We start from the raw sequence: 12,883 nt of genomic DNA, 5'->3' as shown, positions 1-12,883 counted from the left end.
GTGAAAATTCAGGATAGCAAATAAGTGCACCTGATTTTTTTTTATGAAAATCTGCTCCTCTATGTCATTGTTCCCCTCACCTATCATAATCAGATCCTCTTTATCAAGTGCTCCATGTACCTGTGCTAAGGCAACAGGTTAAGTCCAAAGCTATTTGACTATATGGAACATATTTTAACAAAGTTATATAACTTAAAAACAAAAAAATATCACAAGCACACAGTGGGACCGCACATGCTTACATAAATGATTTTTTTATAACAAAGGAATAAAAAGAAAAACTCAAACTTTAGTTTGTTTTCTACACCAAAGCTTCCAAGAAATCAAATCACAACAGGTATCAAGGAATGCAATAATGCGGCAAATCTTCTGTTTATACATGATTAACAAATTGGTTCTATCACATACAGTAAAATGATAATTCTCATTAATTAATGGTCTTAGCAAGCAGCAACATTGGGTTTACGTTTGGAATCCAGAAAATAAATAGACTGTACATATGCATCATGCTCCTGAATAAAATGCAGTCAGACAAGTTGCCACCCAGAAGGCTATTGAGACTGTTCTCTAAAACATCATACTATACTGAGAAGTGGACGTGCCAAAACCAGTTGTCATTGATCAGAAAGCTACGCTTCAGCCTGTCCATGAGTTGCTAAGTATCCTTGCTCCCTTGCTGTTGCAATGGCAAAGAAAGTGAAAAAAGAAGCAGATATGTTTATCAGCAAGAACAGCATGTTTCACGTATGTGGATAGGAGTCGAATCAGAATTACCACCATTATATATGGCAATCCCAGGCCCTAGTATTTTCCTCTTCTTCAAGGCTTCAAGCAGAAGGAGCTGCATCACCCCAGGTTACGAGTGAGCGATGGTAAACTAAATTGCACATGATTAACACTATCGCGTCCTGATTTCCATGTACTGTAAATTGCACAATTAACACTCCCCTGTTGTTCTTGATGATGATCCGGATCCACGTGCTGACAAATCCCAGGCGGACCACGTCCCAGGTCCCAGCTCGATCACTCCCACGTGGTCCAGGTCCCCGGCTGCGTTCGCCCCGCGAGCAGCTTGGAGCTCGGAGGTCGGAGGTCAGACGAAGCGATGTGCGCATCAGGTGCTGCTACCTTTATCGTCCTTTGCACTCCCGAACACCTTTGCCGTCGTAGTCGCTCGGCTGCACACTGGATCCAGGTGATGCTACCTGGAGGGGCCAGGCCGCGTCCGATCTCGTCGCGCACGCGGTCATGGGTGTCGGGGCTGCGGCAGCCGCCGCGGGTGCCGATGACATGCCACCGTCGTGCGGTGGCCGGTGGGTCGAGGACACCTTGGAACTCTCGCGTCCGCCCCGTACTACTGCGAGGAGCTCGAAGCGTCTCCATCGAACGCGACGAATGCAAGGGACCACAGCCTGCAAGGCCACATCTGCTGCCGCCCATGCAACCATGGCGATAATCGACGTGCGCGGATGAGGGCAAGTAGTTGGCCGGCCGCGTGGCATCGGCTAGCAGAGGCGCCCCTCATCGGCTTTGCCGTGTCCTCAACCTGCCACGCCTCAGCTACGGCCTCGCCTTGCCCGACGGCGGCCCGCACCACCGACGGTCGAATTAGGCTGGCGGTGGCTAGGAAACGCTTCGAATTAGGCGCGGTCGTTTGAGCGAAAAGAGACGGAAAAAAGAAAGACAGGCAAGGAATCGAACCGTGGCCGCAAGGCATGGGCTTAGGGATCTGGGCGCGGCGTGCGAGACCGGAGTGACGAGGAGGACGATACACAAAATCGTGATCGTTGGATTTGAGTGAGTAAGGAGAGAGAAGGTTCAAATTAAATCTGGACGCTTCATTTTGAAGATGTTATTTTTCTGTGTATACTTTTGGGGTGGATGAAGGAAGGGCTTCTCAGCGGGGGACGTTTTCTAAGTGGATCTAGGAAAGAAAAACTTGGTGAATTAATAGGGTAGAAAGTGCATGCTGAGCATATTCCTCCAAATCCTCTGCTTCATCTCTTGGAACTTGGTCTTGCCTAGCGACTTGGTGAGGATGTCTGCCAGCTGATTAGTAGTGGCGATCTGGTTGGCCTTGATGCTTCCTTTTTTCCATGCAATCCCTCATGAAATGGTACTTGATTTGAATGTGCTTGCTCCTGTCATGGAAGACTGGACTCTTGGCTAGAGCTAGAGCAGACTTGTTGTCCACCTTCAGCTCCACCACATCGACCTTTCTGCTAAGGAATTCTCCCAGCAACCTTTACAGCCACAGAGCTTGTGCTGTTGCGTGGTGGTTGCAATGTACTCAGCGTCGCAGCTTGACAGGGCCACCAACTTTTGCTTGAGAGATTGCCAGTTGACAAAGTAGTTGCCGAGGAAGAACATGGTTCTGCTCGTGCCCCTGCTTGTGTCATTGTCGTCGGCGAGGTCGCTGTCATAGTAGCCGACGAAGCGTGGCGCGGGCCAGGGCCCTTGCGTAGTGCAGACCATAGTTAAGGGTGCCCACCACGCACTAGAGTATGTGACCGTGGGCTGCTCCATGAACTAGCTCACAAACCCAGCCGTGAATGCCAAGTCTGGCTGGGTGTGCACAGAGGCTACCGATGAGCAGCCGGTAGTGCGTGGAGTTGACCTCCGCGGTGCTGTGACGGTTGAGCCCGAGCTTCTCCTCCATCGTGGTGTGCGTTGGGTTACAACCAGCCATGCCGCCGAGCTCGAGGACGTGCTTGGCGTAGTTGGTTTGACGGAGGGTGATGCTGCTGGCATCCTGGTGCACCTCGATGCCGAGTCGCTCATGTCGAACATCTTCATCTATGCCTTGAACTTCTCCACTTTTCCTTCAGCGCTGGTGATGATCGAGGTCGTCGACGTAGACACCGACGAGCAGGATAGTATGCTCGTTGCCCCGTCGGTACACCGCCGCCTCGTGCGCGCTCTGTTGGAAGCCTATCTCCTTGAGCGTGGCATCTAGCTTCGCGTTCTAGCAGCGCAGAGCTTGTCGCAGGCTGTAGAGTGCCTTGTGGAGGCGGCACACCTTGCTCTCTTCGACGATGGTGAAGCCTGGTGGCTGGCGCACCTACACCTCTTCCTTGAGGTCGCCGTTGAGGAAAGTGGGCTTAACGTCCTTGTGGTGGAGTCGCCATCCCTCTTGAATAGCCAACGCGAGGAATACCTGTTAGTCCCTGGGATTCCTGCACAGGTAAGCAGTAAGCTTACCAGGACACCCACACACTCACTCACTATGGCTAGAGGTAGAAGAAGGGGTTGAGCTCAAGCACACACACACATAGCACAAGCACCAACGCTGGCCAGAGCTCTGCTCTTTGGTTTGTGGCAACTGAACTGAAAAATACATTACTAGGGCTGCACTTATATACACAAAGGGGTAGGTTCAGTTTGTGTATGAACTGAAGCTACTGAAGGTGGGCTGCTGTACTGCAGTCAAAGTCTACTATCCTAGTTGCAGGATAAGCCTGCAATACTTATTAGCTAAGGACACAATGGCCTACCAAAAATCTGTGTCCTCACTACTCCTAGTCAAGTGTTCCCACTACAGCTTGACTGCTGTTCAACCTTTCAAAGCTGGTCTTTAGTTTCACATTTCTAGTCACCAAGCTGCAGCCTTGACTGAAGATTGGTCTACAGTTGCAGACTTCTTTGCAAGTCCAGCAGCAAATTATTCAACAATTCCTCCCCTAATCTTGCTGCTCTTGCTTGATTTTCACCATTCCAATCTTGGTCCTCAGCTCCATAAACCGAAGACGGCCGAGTGGCTTGGTGAGGATGTCTGCGAGCTGTCGTCCGGTTTCGACAAACTCCAGAACAATCTGTCCTCCATCGACACAATCACGGATGAAGTGAAAACGAGTGTCGATGTGCTTGCTGCGGTCGTGGAGGACTGGGTTTTTTGCAAGGGCGATGGCGGGCTGATTGTCCACCATCAGGGCTGGCGGGTGAGCTTCCTTGCCAGTCAGCTCGCCCAACAGCCGGCGCAGCCAGACAGCCTGGCATGCCGCCGTGGCTGCTGCGACATACTCCGCCTCACATGTCGATAGCGCCACGATTTTTTGCTTCAGCGACTGCCAAGCAATGGGCGCTGCTCCAAGGAAGACGAGCACACCATAGGTGCTCCGTCGACCATCAATGTCGCCTGCCATGTCTGCATCGCTGAAAACAGTAAGCTCCGGCTCACCTTCGGTCTTGGGGGGTGTCTCGCTGAAGATCGTGAGCCTTAGCCCACCTTTGCCGCCACGCTTGGGGAAGATGATCGCTTGATCAAGCGACCCTTTGACGTAGCGCAGCAGCCTCTTGACCGCCATCCAATGATCTTCTCGCGGGTCCTCCATGAAACGGCTGACGTACCCAACCGCGAACGCAACGTCCGTCCGGGTATGAGTGAGGTAGCGCAGCCCACCGACGATGCTCCGGTAGCGCGTCGCGTCGACCTTCGCAGCGGTGCTGTGCTTGCTTAGCTTCAACCGCTCCTCCATTGGAGTCGCGCACGGCTTGCACTCTGCCATGCCGCCGCGCTCCAGCAGCTTCTTCGCATAGGCACGCTGGCCCAGGGAGATGTGCTCCTTCCCCTGCCTCACCTCAATGCCGAGGTAGTAGGAGAGCATGCCGAGATCGCTCATCTTGAATCGAGCTGCCATCTCGCGCTTGAAACGATCAATGTCCTCCGCTCGCGCTCCAGTGACGATCAAATCGTCCACATACACGCCGACGACGAGCTCCTCCTTCCCCCGTCGCCGCGTCTAGAGCGCGTGCTCTGTGGCGCAGCGAGCGAACCCAAGCTCGCCTAAGGTAGCATCGAGCTTGGCGTTCCACGCTCGAGGGGCCTGCCGCAGCCCGTAGAGCGCCTTGCGCAGCTTGAGCACCTTGTGCTCAGCACCCTTGAGGCGAAGCCTGGAGCTTGCTTGACGAAGACCGTCTCCGCAAGCTCGCCGTTGAGGAACGCAGACTTGACGTCGAGGTGGTGGACACGCCAATCCTTTCGCTGCTGCCATAGCCAACAGCAAGCGAATGGACTCCATGCGCGCCACCAGAGCAAAGACTTCCTCGAAGTCGATGCCCTCACGCTGCACAAAACCGCGGGCAACAAGCCGAGCCTTGTACTTGACAATGGCACCGCACTCATCCCGCTTCACCTTGTAGACCCACTTTAGCCCAATTGGCCTGCAGCCCGCTGGTGGATCCACCAGCTCCCATGTCCCATTGTCCTCGATCGCCCTCATCTCCTCCAACATTGCCCGACGCCAACTGGCGTCCCGTTCAGCCACTGTGAACGTTGGCGGCTCCTCTGCGCTAACAAGGAGTAGCTCTGGGTCATCTAGAAGCCGACTAGCCAACCCAGGAGCTCGTCCTTCGCCGACAATGTTGTCCACGCGTCTGAACCGGACCTCCTCGCCGTCGTGGAAAGCATCCACGTACTCATCGATGTTGGTGGGTGGAGAAGCGAATTCCAGTGGTGGTGTCCCCTGTCCTGCTGTCGCAGGGGACTGTGGTGGAGGTAAATGCGCTGCTGCTGGTGGAGACTGCTCTCCAGCAGCAGTCTGTTCTGTAGCAGCTGCAGCCTGCTCTCCAACATCTGCAGCAGTAGCAGCCTGCTCTGTAGCAGCTGCAGCCTGCTCTCCAACATCTGCAGCAGCCTGCTCTCCAACAGTAGCAGCAGCAGCCTGCGCTCCAGCGCCGCCTCCTTGCATCACCAAGTGCTCGATGGTGAAGGTGCTGCTGACGCCACCAGCTTCCCCGGCGCCTTGCTGCACCCAATCCCAAGCAGCCATCTCATCGAACACCACATCCCTAGAGATCACCACCTTGCCTCTCTTGGGATCATAGAGCCGATAGGCCTTGCTGCCCTCCTCGTAGCCCAACAGCACCATGGGGGTGCTTCTGTCTTCCAGCTTGCCGAGGTGGGGCTTTGTGTTCTTGACATGGCCAATGCAACCAAATGTCCTGAGGAAGGAGACATTAGGCTTGCGTCCATGCCAAGCTTCGAACGGCGTCTTGCCTTTCAAGGCCTTGGTGGGCGCACGATTGAGGATGAACACCGTTGTGGTCACCGCCTCGCCCCAGAACTCCGCCGACATCTTCTTGGCCTTCATCATCGACCTCGCCATGCCGACCACGGTCTGGTTGCGCCTCTCCACCACGCCATTGTGTTGTGGTGTGTATGGTGCGGTGTGGTGGCGCACCACACCTTCCTCCGCACAGTACGCAGCGAACTCCATAGAAGTGAATTCGCCTCCACGATCAGTCCGCAGCACGCGCAACTTCTTGCTGCTCTCCGCCTCCGCGCGTGCCTTGAACTTCTTGATTGCTTCCGCCGCTTCGCTCTTGCTGGTCAAAAGCTGCAGCCACATGAACCGGCTGCAGTCATCTACCAGCAAGATGAAATACTTGCGGCCTCCATGTGTCACCGGCGTGATTGGCCCACAGAGGTCACCGTGGACCAGCTCCAGGGCCCCAGCCGCGCGATACTTCGCCATCTTCGGGAACGACAGCCTCCTTTGCTTCCCGGCTAGGCAGCTGTCACACAGCTCGCTTGCGTGCTCAATGTGAGGCAGCCCCCGGACCATCTTCTCCAGCTTGCCGAGGGCGTCGAAGCTGAGATGGCCATAGCGGGCGTGCCACAGCCATGGCTCCTCCATGCACTGTGCCGCCAGGTAGATGGGCTGCTCCACCTTCAAGTCGAGAAGGTACAGCTGGTTTCAGGACCTCTTCACCTTGGCAAGAAGTCGCTGCTCCCGGTCCCTGATCTTGAGGACGCCGTCCTTGATCAGCACCTCGCTGCCGCGCTCATCTAGCTGGCCAATGCTGATGATGCTTGAACACAGCTGCGGGATGTAATACACATCCGTCAGTGCGCGGTGCTCGCCGTTCTGGCACCTGAAGATGATGGTGCCACGCCCTTGGATCGCCACCCTTGAGCCGTCACCAAACTTCACCGTGCCGGTCACGTTCCCGTCGAGCTCGGAGAAGGCCTCCTTGGAACCCGTCATGTGGTTGCTGGCGCCGGAGTCCAGGTACCACTGCTGCTCCTGCTCGCTGCCCACACGTCCGAGGTGGACTTGGGCACGCGGCTCGTCGAGGTTGACGACCTTCAGAGCCTTCCCGTGCTCCTGTACCACCATCACCTCTCCCTTCTCCTTGGCCTCAACGTTGTGCAGTGCACAGAACGTCGCCATCATGAGAGTGGCCTCATCATCATCATCAGCCTGCGCCAAATGAGCTTCGGTCTTCTTCTCCTGCTTGCGATTTGGGCACTCCTTTGCCCAATGGCCTGTCTTCCCGCAGCGCCTGCAAGCGTTGGGGTCGATCTTCTTCTTCTTCTCCGAAGAAGCCTTGCCACGGCGCTTGCCATCGCCACCGCGGCTGGAGGAGGCATCCCCGGACTTCTTCTCCTTCAACCGGGCAGCCCACTCCTCCTCTGTCAGCAGTAGCTTGCCGCTGTCCGTCGTTGCTGTGGCCTACTCCATGCGCTCGTCCACCGCCCGCAGACGGCCGGTCACATCCTCAATAGTGAGGGTGGACAAGTCCAACATTGTCTCTACGGAGAGAGCAATTTGGATGTACTTCGGTGGCACGGAGTGGAGGTACTTGGAGACTGCCTCTTCTTCGTTGATGGTGACGCTGTAGCTCCCCAGCTTGCTGATGAGCGACGACAGGCGGAGGGAGAACTCCTCCACCGACTCTCCATCCTTGAACTTGAGGTTGGCGTACTCCTGCTTCAGCAGCTGGGCCGTTGCCTTCTCCCACGCCTCCTTAGCAGTCTTCTTCGCCCCTAACGGCTCCCTGTACTCCGTCGGCACAGCAGCGAGGATAGCCTCCATCGCTGACATGTCGTCTTCTTCATTGTCGGTGCCCTTGTCAATGGCATTCCACAGCCGTCGGGCTCTGAGCTTGACCTTCATGGTCACCGCCCACTCGCCATAGTTGGTGCGAGTCAGCATCGGCCAACTTGTGCCGCTGACCTCCCGCACGGTGCGCACAACGACCTCCTGTCGTGGCTAGGCAGCCCCAGCAGCACTGCTGCTGTCAGCCGTCTCTGAGCCAGGTGCCATCGCCGGCGGTTAGTCCGGCGACACAGCTATACGACTCTGATACCACTTGTTAGTCCCTGGGATTCCTGCACAGGTAAGCAGTAAGCTTACCAGCACACCCACACACTCACTCACTATGGCTAGAGGTAGAAGAAGGGGTTGAGCTCAAGCACACATACACATAGCACAAGCACCAGCGCTGGCCAGAGCTCTGCTCTTTGGTTTGTGGCAACTGAACTGAAAAATACATTACTAGGGCTGCACTTATATACACAAAGGGGTAGGTTCAGTTTGTGTATGAACTGAAGCTACTGAAGGTGGGCTGCTGTACTGCAGTCAGAGTCTACTATCCTAGCTGCAGGATAAGCCTGCAATACTTATTAGCTAAGGACACAATGGCCTACCAAAAATCTGTGTCCTCACTACTCCTAGTCAAGTGTTCCCACTACAGCTTGACTGCTGTTCAACCTTTCAAAGCTGGTCTTTAGTTTCACATTTCTAGTCACCAAGCTGCAGCCTTGACTGAAGATTGGTCTGCAGTTGCAGACTTCTTTGCAAGTCCAGCAGCAAATTATTCAACAATACCTGGACCGATTCTATGTGCGCCACCGGGGTGAACACGTCTTCATAGTCAATCCCCCTGTTGGACGAAGCCGCACACCACCAGCCGCACCTTATGCTTGGTCATCTCGCCCTTTTCGTCCTTCTTGAGCTTGAACACCCATTTCAGGGCGATGGGGTGGTGTCCATCGGGCAGATCAACCAACTCCCATGTCCGATTCTTCTCAACGGATTTCAGCTCTTGCTCCTACTCTGCATCGAGACGTTCGTCGCGCCACCACGCCCTCGTTGATGGAAAGGGCAATCCTTGGCCCAGTGGCCAGCCCGGTTGCAGTTGAGGCAAGTGTCGTCGCAGTTCGCCTTGCATTCTCTGCCAGCCACATCTTCCTTCTCTGCTTGACCACCGCTGCCTCCACGATCACCCTTGGGCTTGTTGTTCTTGCCACCACGGGGACGCCGACGGCGCTCCTTCGACAATTTGGAGCCCTCCTCTGCCTAGCTCTCGATCTTTCACCGCCTTCAGCCTCTCAATGGAGTGATCCTCAAAGTCGAGGACTGTCTCTATCGCGAGCACGATCTGAGAGTACTTCTTCAGCATACAGTGCAAGAGCTTCTCCACCGTGTGTGTGCCTCCGTGAGGTCTGTGTCGCCGTTGCGCTCTATCTATTGCATCAGGTTGAAAAGACGGAGAGCAAAGTCCTCAACTTGCTCACCGGGGTCAAAGACAAGGGCTTCCTAGTCCTGGCAGAGTCGTTGTAGCGTCACACGGTGGACGTGATTGTCACCGATGCCTTCGTGGCGAGGGAAGCTCCAAGCTCTGGAGTCACGACGGCGCACAATGCCTCAAGTGCCTGCCAGTCGTCGTGGAAGTCGACACCTCTAACCTCAACGGTCTCCCAGAGCTGCCGAGCTTGCATCTTTACCTTCATCAGAAGGCTCCACTCGTGGTAGTTCGTCTTGGTGAGCATCGGCCTTGGCGAGCCCACCCCAGACTCTCGGTACACCACGTGGACGACCGGAGACCTAGTGACAGGGTTAGCCTAGTGTTAGCCTAGTTATCTTTACTTGCTGTAATTTACTTTGCTGTAATTGTTAATTACTTAATAGGTTCCTTGGCAGCTAAGTTGAATATGGTGCCTTGGCAACCAAGTCGCTGGTGGACAGCATCTGTAGTTTGTTAGAAGCTGTCAGGGTATGTTGGGGTGCTGTCTGCCCTCTAGGCTATATATGCAGCAGCCCCCCTCACCCTTGAATCCGTGTAGTTCTGGATTTGCAATTCAATACAATCCAAGCGGCCTCTCTTGGCCAAGCTGCCCTCTGGCAGTTCAATCCTATGTTTGCAATCCAGTTCTTGCCAACAATTGGTATCAAGAGCGAGGTTTAGAGATCCTAGGGGCCATGTCTACCTCAAGCCAGAGAGCCAGAATTGCCCAAGCTGCAGCCGCCGCCGCCGCCGCCGCGGGCGCCTACGCAGAGAGTGGCGCCGTGGTGAACCCGGGGGGTGATCGCGCCAGGCGCTTGGCAGCGGCAGAGGCCGCAGCCGCGCAGGGCGCACAGGCTTCGCGAGAGGCAGCAGCAGCAGCTCAGGAGGCGGCCGCCACGGCCGCGGCTCTCCGCGCGGAGGTGGACCGGGAGCCGCGCGTGTACGGGCGGAGGAGCCCCGATCCGCGCCGCGGGAGCCCGTCGCGGAGCCCTGAGCGGCATCGCCGGGCTCAATCTCCGTCGCCCGCTCGCCGTCGAGGACGCGGAGGCCGTCGCGGATCTCCGGTGGTCCAGACGGTGTACAAGGACGGCGGCGCGGGGACTCCATGGCCGATGCTGACGAAGTCGAACTACCATGAGTGGAGCACGCTCATGCGACTCAAGATGCAGGCCCGCCAGCTCTGGGACGCCGTCGAGTATGGCGATCTCCCGTACCACGACGACCGGCGCGCGCTGGAGGCCATCATCGCGGGAGTTCCGCAGGAGATGCAGGTGTCGCTCGCGGACAAGCTCACCGCCAAGGACGCCTAGGACTCCATCGCTGCAGCGCGCATCGGCGTCGATCGCGTCCGCCGCGCCATGCTACAACGACTACGCAAAGAGTGGGAGAACCTCTCCTTCCACCCAGGGGAGCACATCGAGGACTTCGCTCTCCGCCTCGCCACGCTGAAGCAGCAGATGATCCTCCACGGCGAGAGGAACATGGACGAGGAGCGAGCGGTGGAGAAGCTTCTTCGTGCTACGCCTAGGAAGTACGCGCAGCTCAAGATCGCCATCGAGACCCTGCTCGACTTCCAGGACCTCACCATCGAGGAAGTCATCGGGAGGTTGAAGACGGTGGACGACCTCGACGACGATCCTGTGCACGAGCCCGCGTCCGTCGGCGGCAAGCTTATGCTCACAGAGGAGCAGTGGCTGGCGCGCCAGAAGAAGAAGAAGGACGCGGGTGGCGCGGGCTCCTCCAACGGCGAAGCACGTCGACGGCCGCGTGGCGGAAGGAAGCAGAAGGGCAAGACCGCCAAGGGAGGAGAACGTGATGGTGGCGGGCAAGGTGCGAAGGCAGGAGGCGCCGGCGGCGACCACAAGGCCAACCGCGACGACCTCTGCCTCAACTGCCGTCGCCCTGTCACTGGGCAAAGGACTGCCCCGAGCCTCGGCGCGACCCGAGCCTCGGCGCGAGCGTGGCGGAGCAGCCCACGTCGCGCAGGCCGATGACGGCGACGCGGCCCTCTTCCTCGCCCACGGCTTCATCGAGCTGGACGCGGACCGCGGTTTCTGCTCCAAGGCCGACGTCGACATCAGCGAGCCCAGAGCATGCGCGTTCCTCAACAACGGCGGCGAAGATATGCTCAACGGCTGGTACCTCGACAGCGGCGCCACCCACCACATGACCGGACGTCGCGAGCTGTTCTCCGACCTCGACACATCGGTGCGCGGGACGGTGCGGTTTGGCGACGCGTCAAGGGTGGAGATTCAAGGCGTCGGCTCCATTGTGTTCTAGGCGAAGAATGGTGAGCATCGCGTGCTGCAGGGCGTCTACTTCATCCCGGCGCTGCGCAACTCCATCATGAGCCTGGGCCAGCTGGATGAAGGAGGATCCAAGGTGGAGATCAACCATGGCGTGCTGCGCATCTGGGATCCACGCGGGCGTCTTCTGGTCAAGGTGAACCGCGGACCCAGCCGCCTCTACGTCCTCCACCTCGACGCCGCGCAGCCGGTCTGCCTCGCCGCAAGGAAGGACGACACCGACTGGCTTTGGCACGAGCGGTTCGGCCACCTCAACTTCGAGGCGCTGCACCAGCTCGGCCAGCACTCCATGGCGCGCGGGCTCCCTCTCATCAAGCATGCAGAGCAGGTCTGCGACACGTGCCTCGTCACCAAGCAGCGCCGGCGGCCGTTCCCACAGAAGGCCCAGTACCGCGCCGAGGACCCGCTGGAGCTTGTCCACGCCGATCTGTGCGGCCCGGTGACGCCAGCAACTCCTGGCGGGCGCCGGTACTTCCTCCTGATGGTTGATGACTCTTCGCGATTCATGTGGGTCGCCCTTCTCTCCACCAAGGATGCTGCAGCAGATGCAGTGAAGAAGATCAAGGCGGAAGCAGAGAAGGAGAGCGGACACGCGCTGAAGGTTCTGCGCACCGACAACGGCGGGGAGTTCACCGTCGCCGAGTTCGCGGACTACTGCGCCGGCGAAGGTGTTCGACGCCACTTCAGCGCACCTCACTCGCCGCAGCAGAACGGAGTGGTTGAGCGCCGCAATCAGACTGTGGTTGCCACCGCCCGTGCGCTGCTGAAGCAGAGGAGGTTGCCGGCCAAGTATTGGGGAGAAGCGGTCGTGACGGCGGTACATCTGCTCAACCGATCGCCGACCAAGAGCTTGCTGGGCAAGACCCCGTACGAGGCCTGGTACGGGCGCGCGCCGTCGGTGAGCCACCTCAAGGTCTTCGGCTGCGTCGCCTACGTCAAGGACTTGGGCCAGCTGCGCAAGCTCGACGACCGCGGGAAGCCAGGCGTCTTCATCGGCTACGCAGAAGGGGCAAAAGCTTACCGGATCCTTGATCCGGCCACGCAGCGGGTCAAGGTAAGCCGTGACGTGATCTTTGATGAAGGTCGCGGCTGGGATTGGTCCACTCCGGGCGCAGGATGCTCAGCAGCGGCAGGGAGCGAGTTCACCGTCGAGCTCTGGACGCCGGGAGATCAAGGAGGGGCTCCTGAAGATTCCTCACCGGCAAGTCAAGCTCCGGGGGAGTTCGAGCAGAGAGAGCCAACTCCAATTGGGCCCTCTGCTCGGACACCGTCGCCATCACCAACGG

The 12,883-nt window shown here is 57.5% G+C and overlaps 1 protein-coding gene across 3 annotated transcripts in view; it reads left to right on the top strand.

Annotated features, from left to right (window-relative positions):
* The window catches only part of LOC8068588 (tyrosine--tRNA ligase 1, cytoplasmic), a 30,107-nt gene that overhangs the window by 4,457 nt on the left and 12,767 nt on the right, over window positions 1-12,883 (top strand). The gene's annotated exons all lie outside the window — the stretch shown is intronic.

Source organism: Sorghum bicolor, chromosome 4 (assembly GCF_000003195.3).
Source record: "Sorghum bicolor cultivar BTx623 chromosome 4, Sorghum_bicolor_NCBIv3, whole genome shotgun sequence".
NCBI classification, from domain to species: Eukaryota; Viridiplantae; Streptophyta; class Magnoliopsida; order Poales; family Poaceae; genus Sorghum; species Sorghum bicolor.
Note: the sequence above shows the minus strand (reverse complement) of the source record. Positions and strands in the feature narration are given on the sequence as shown.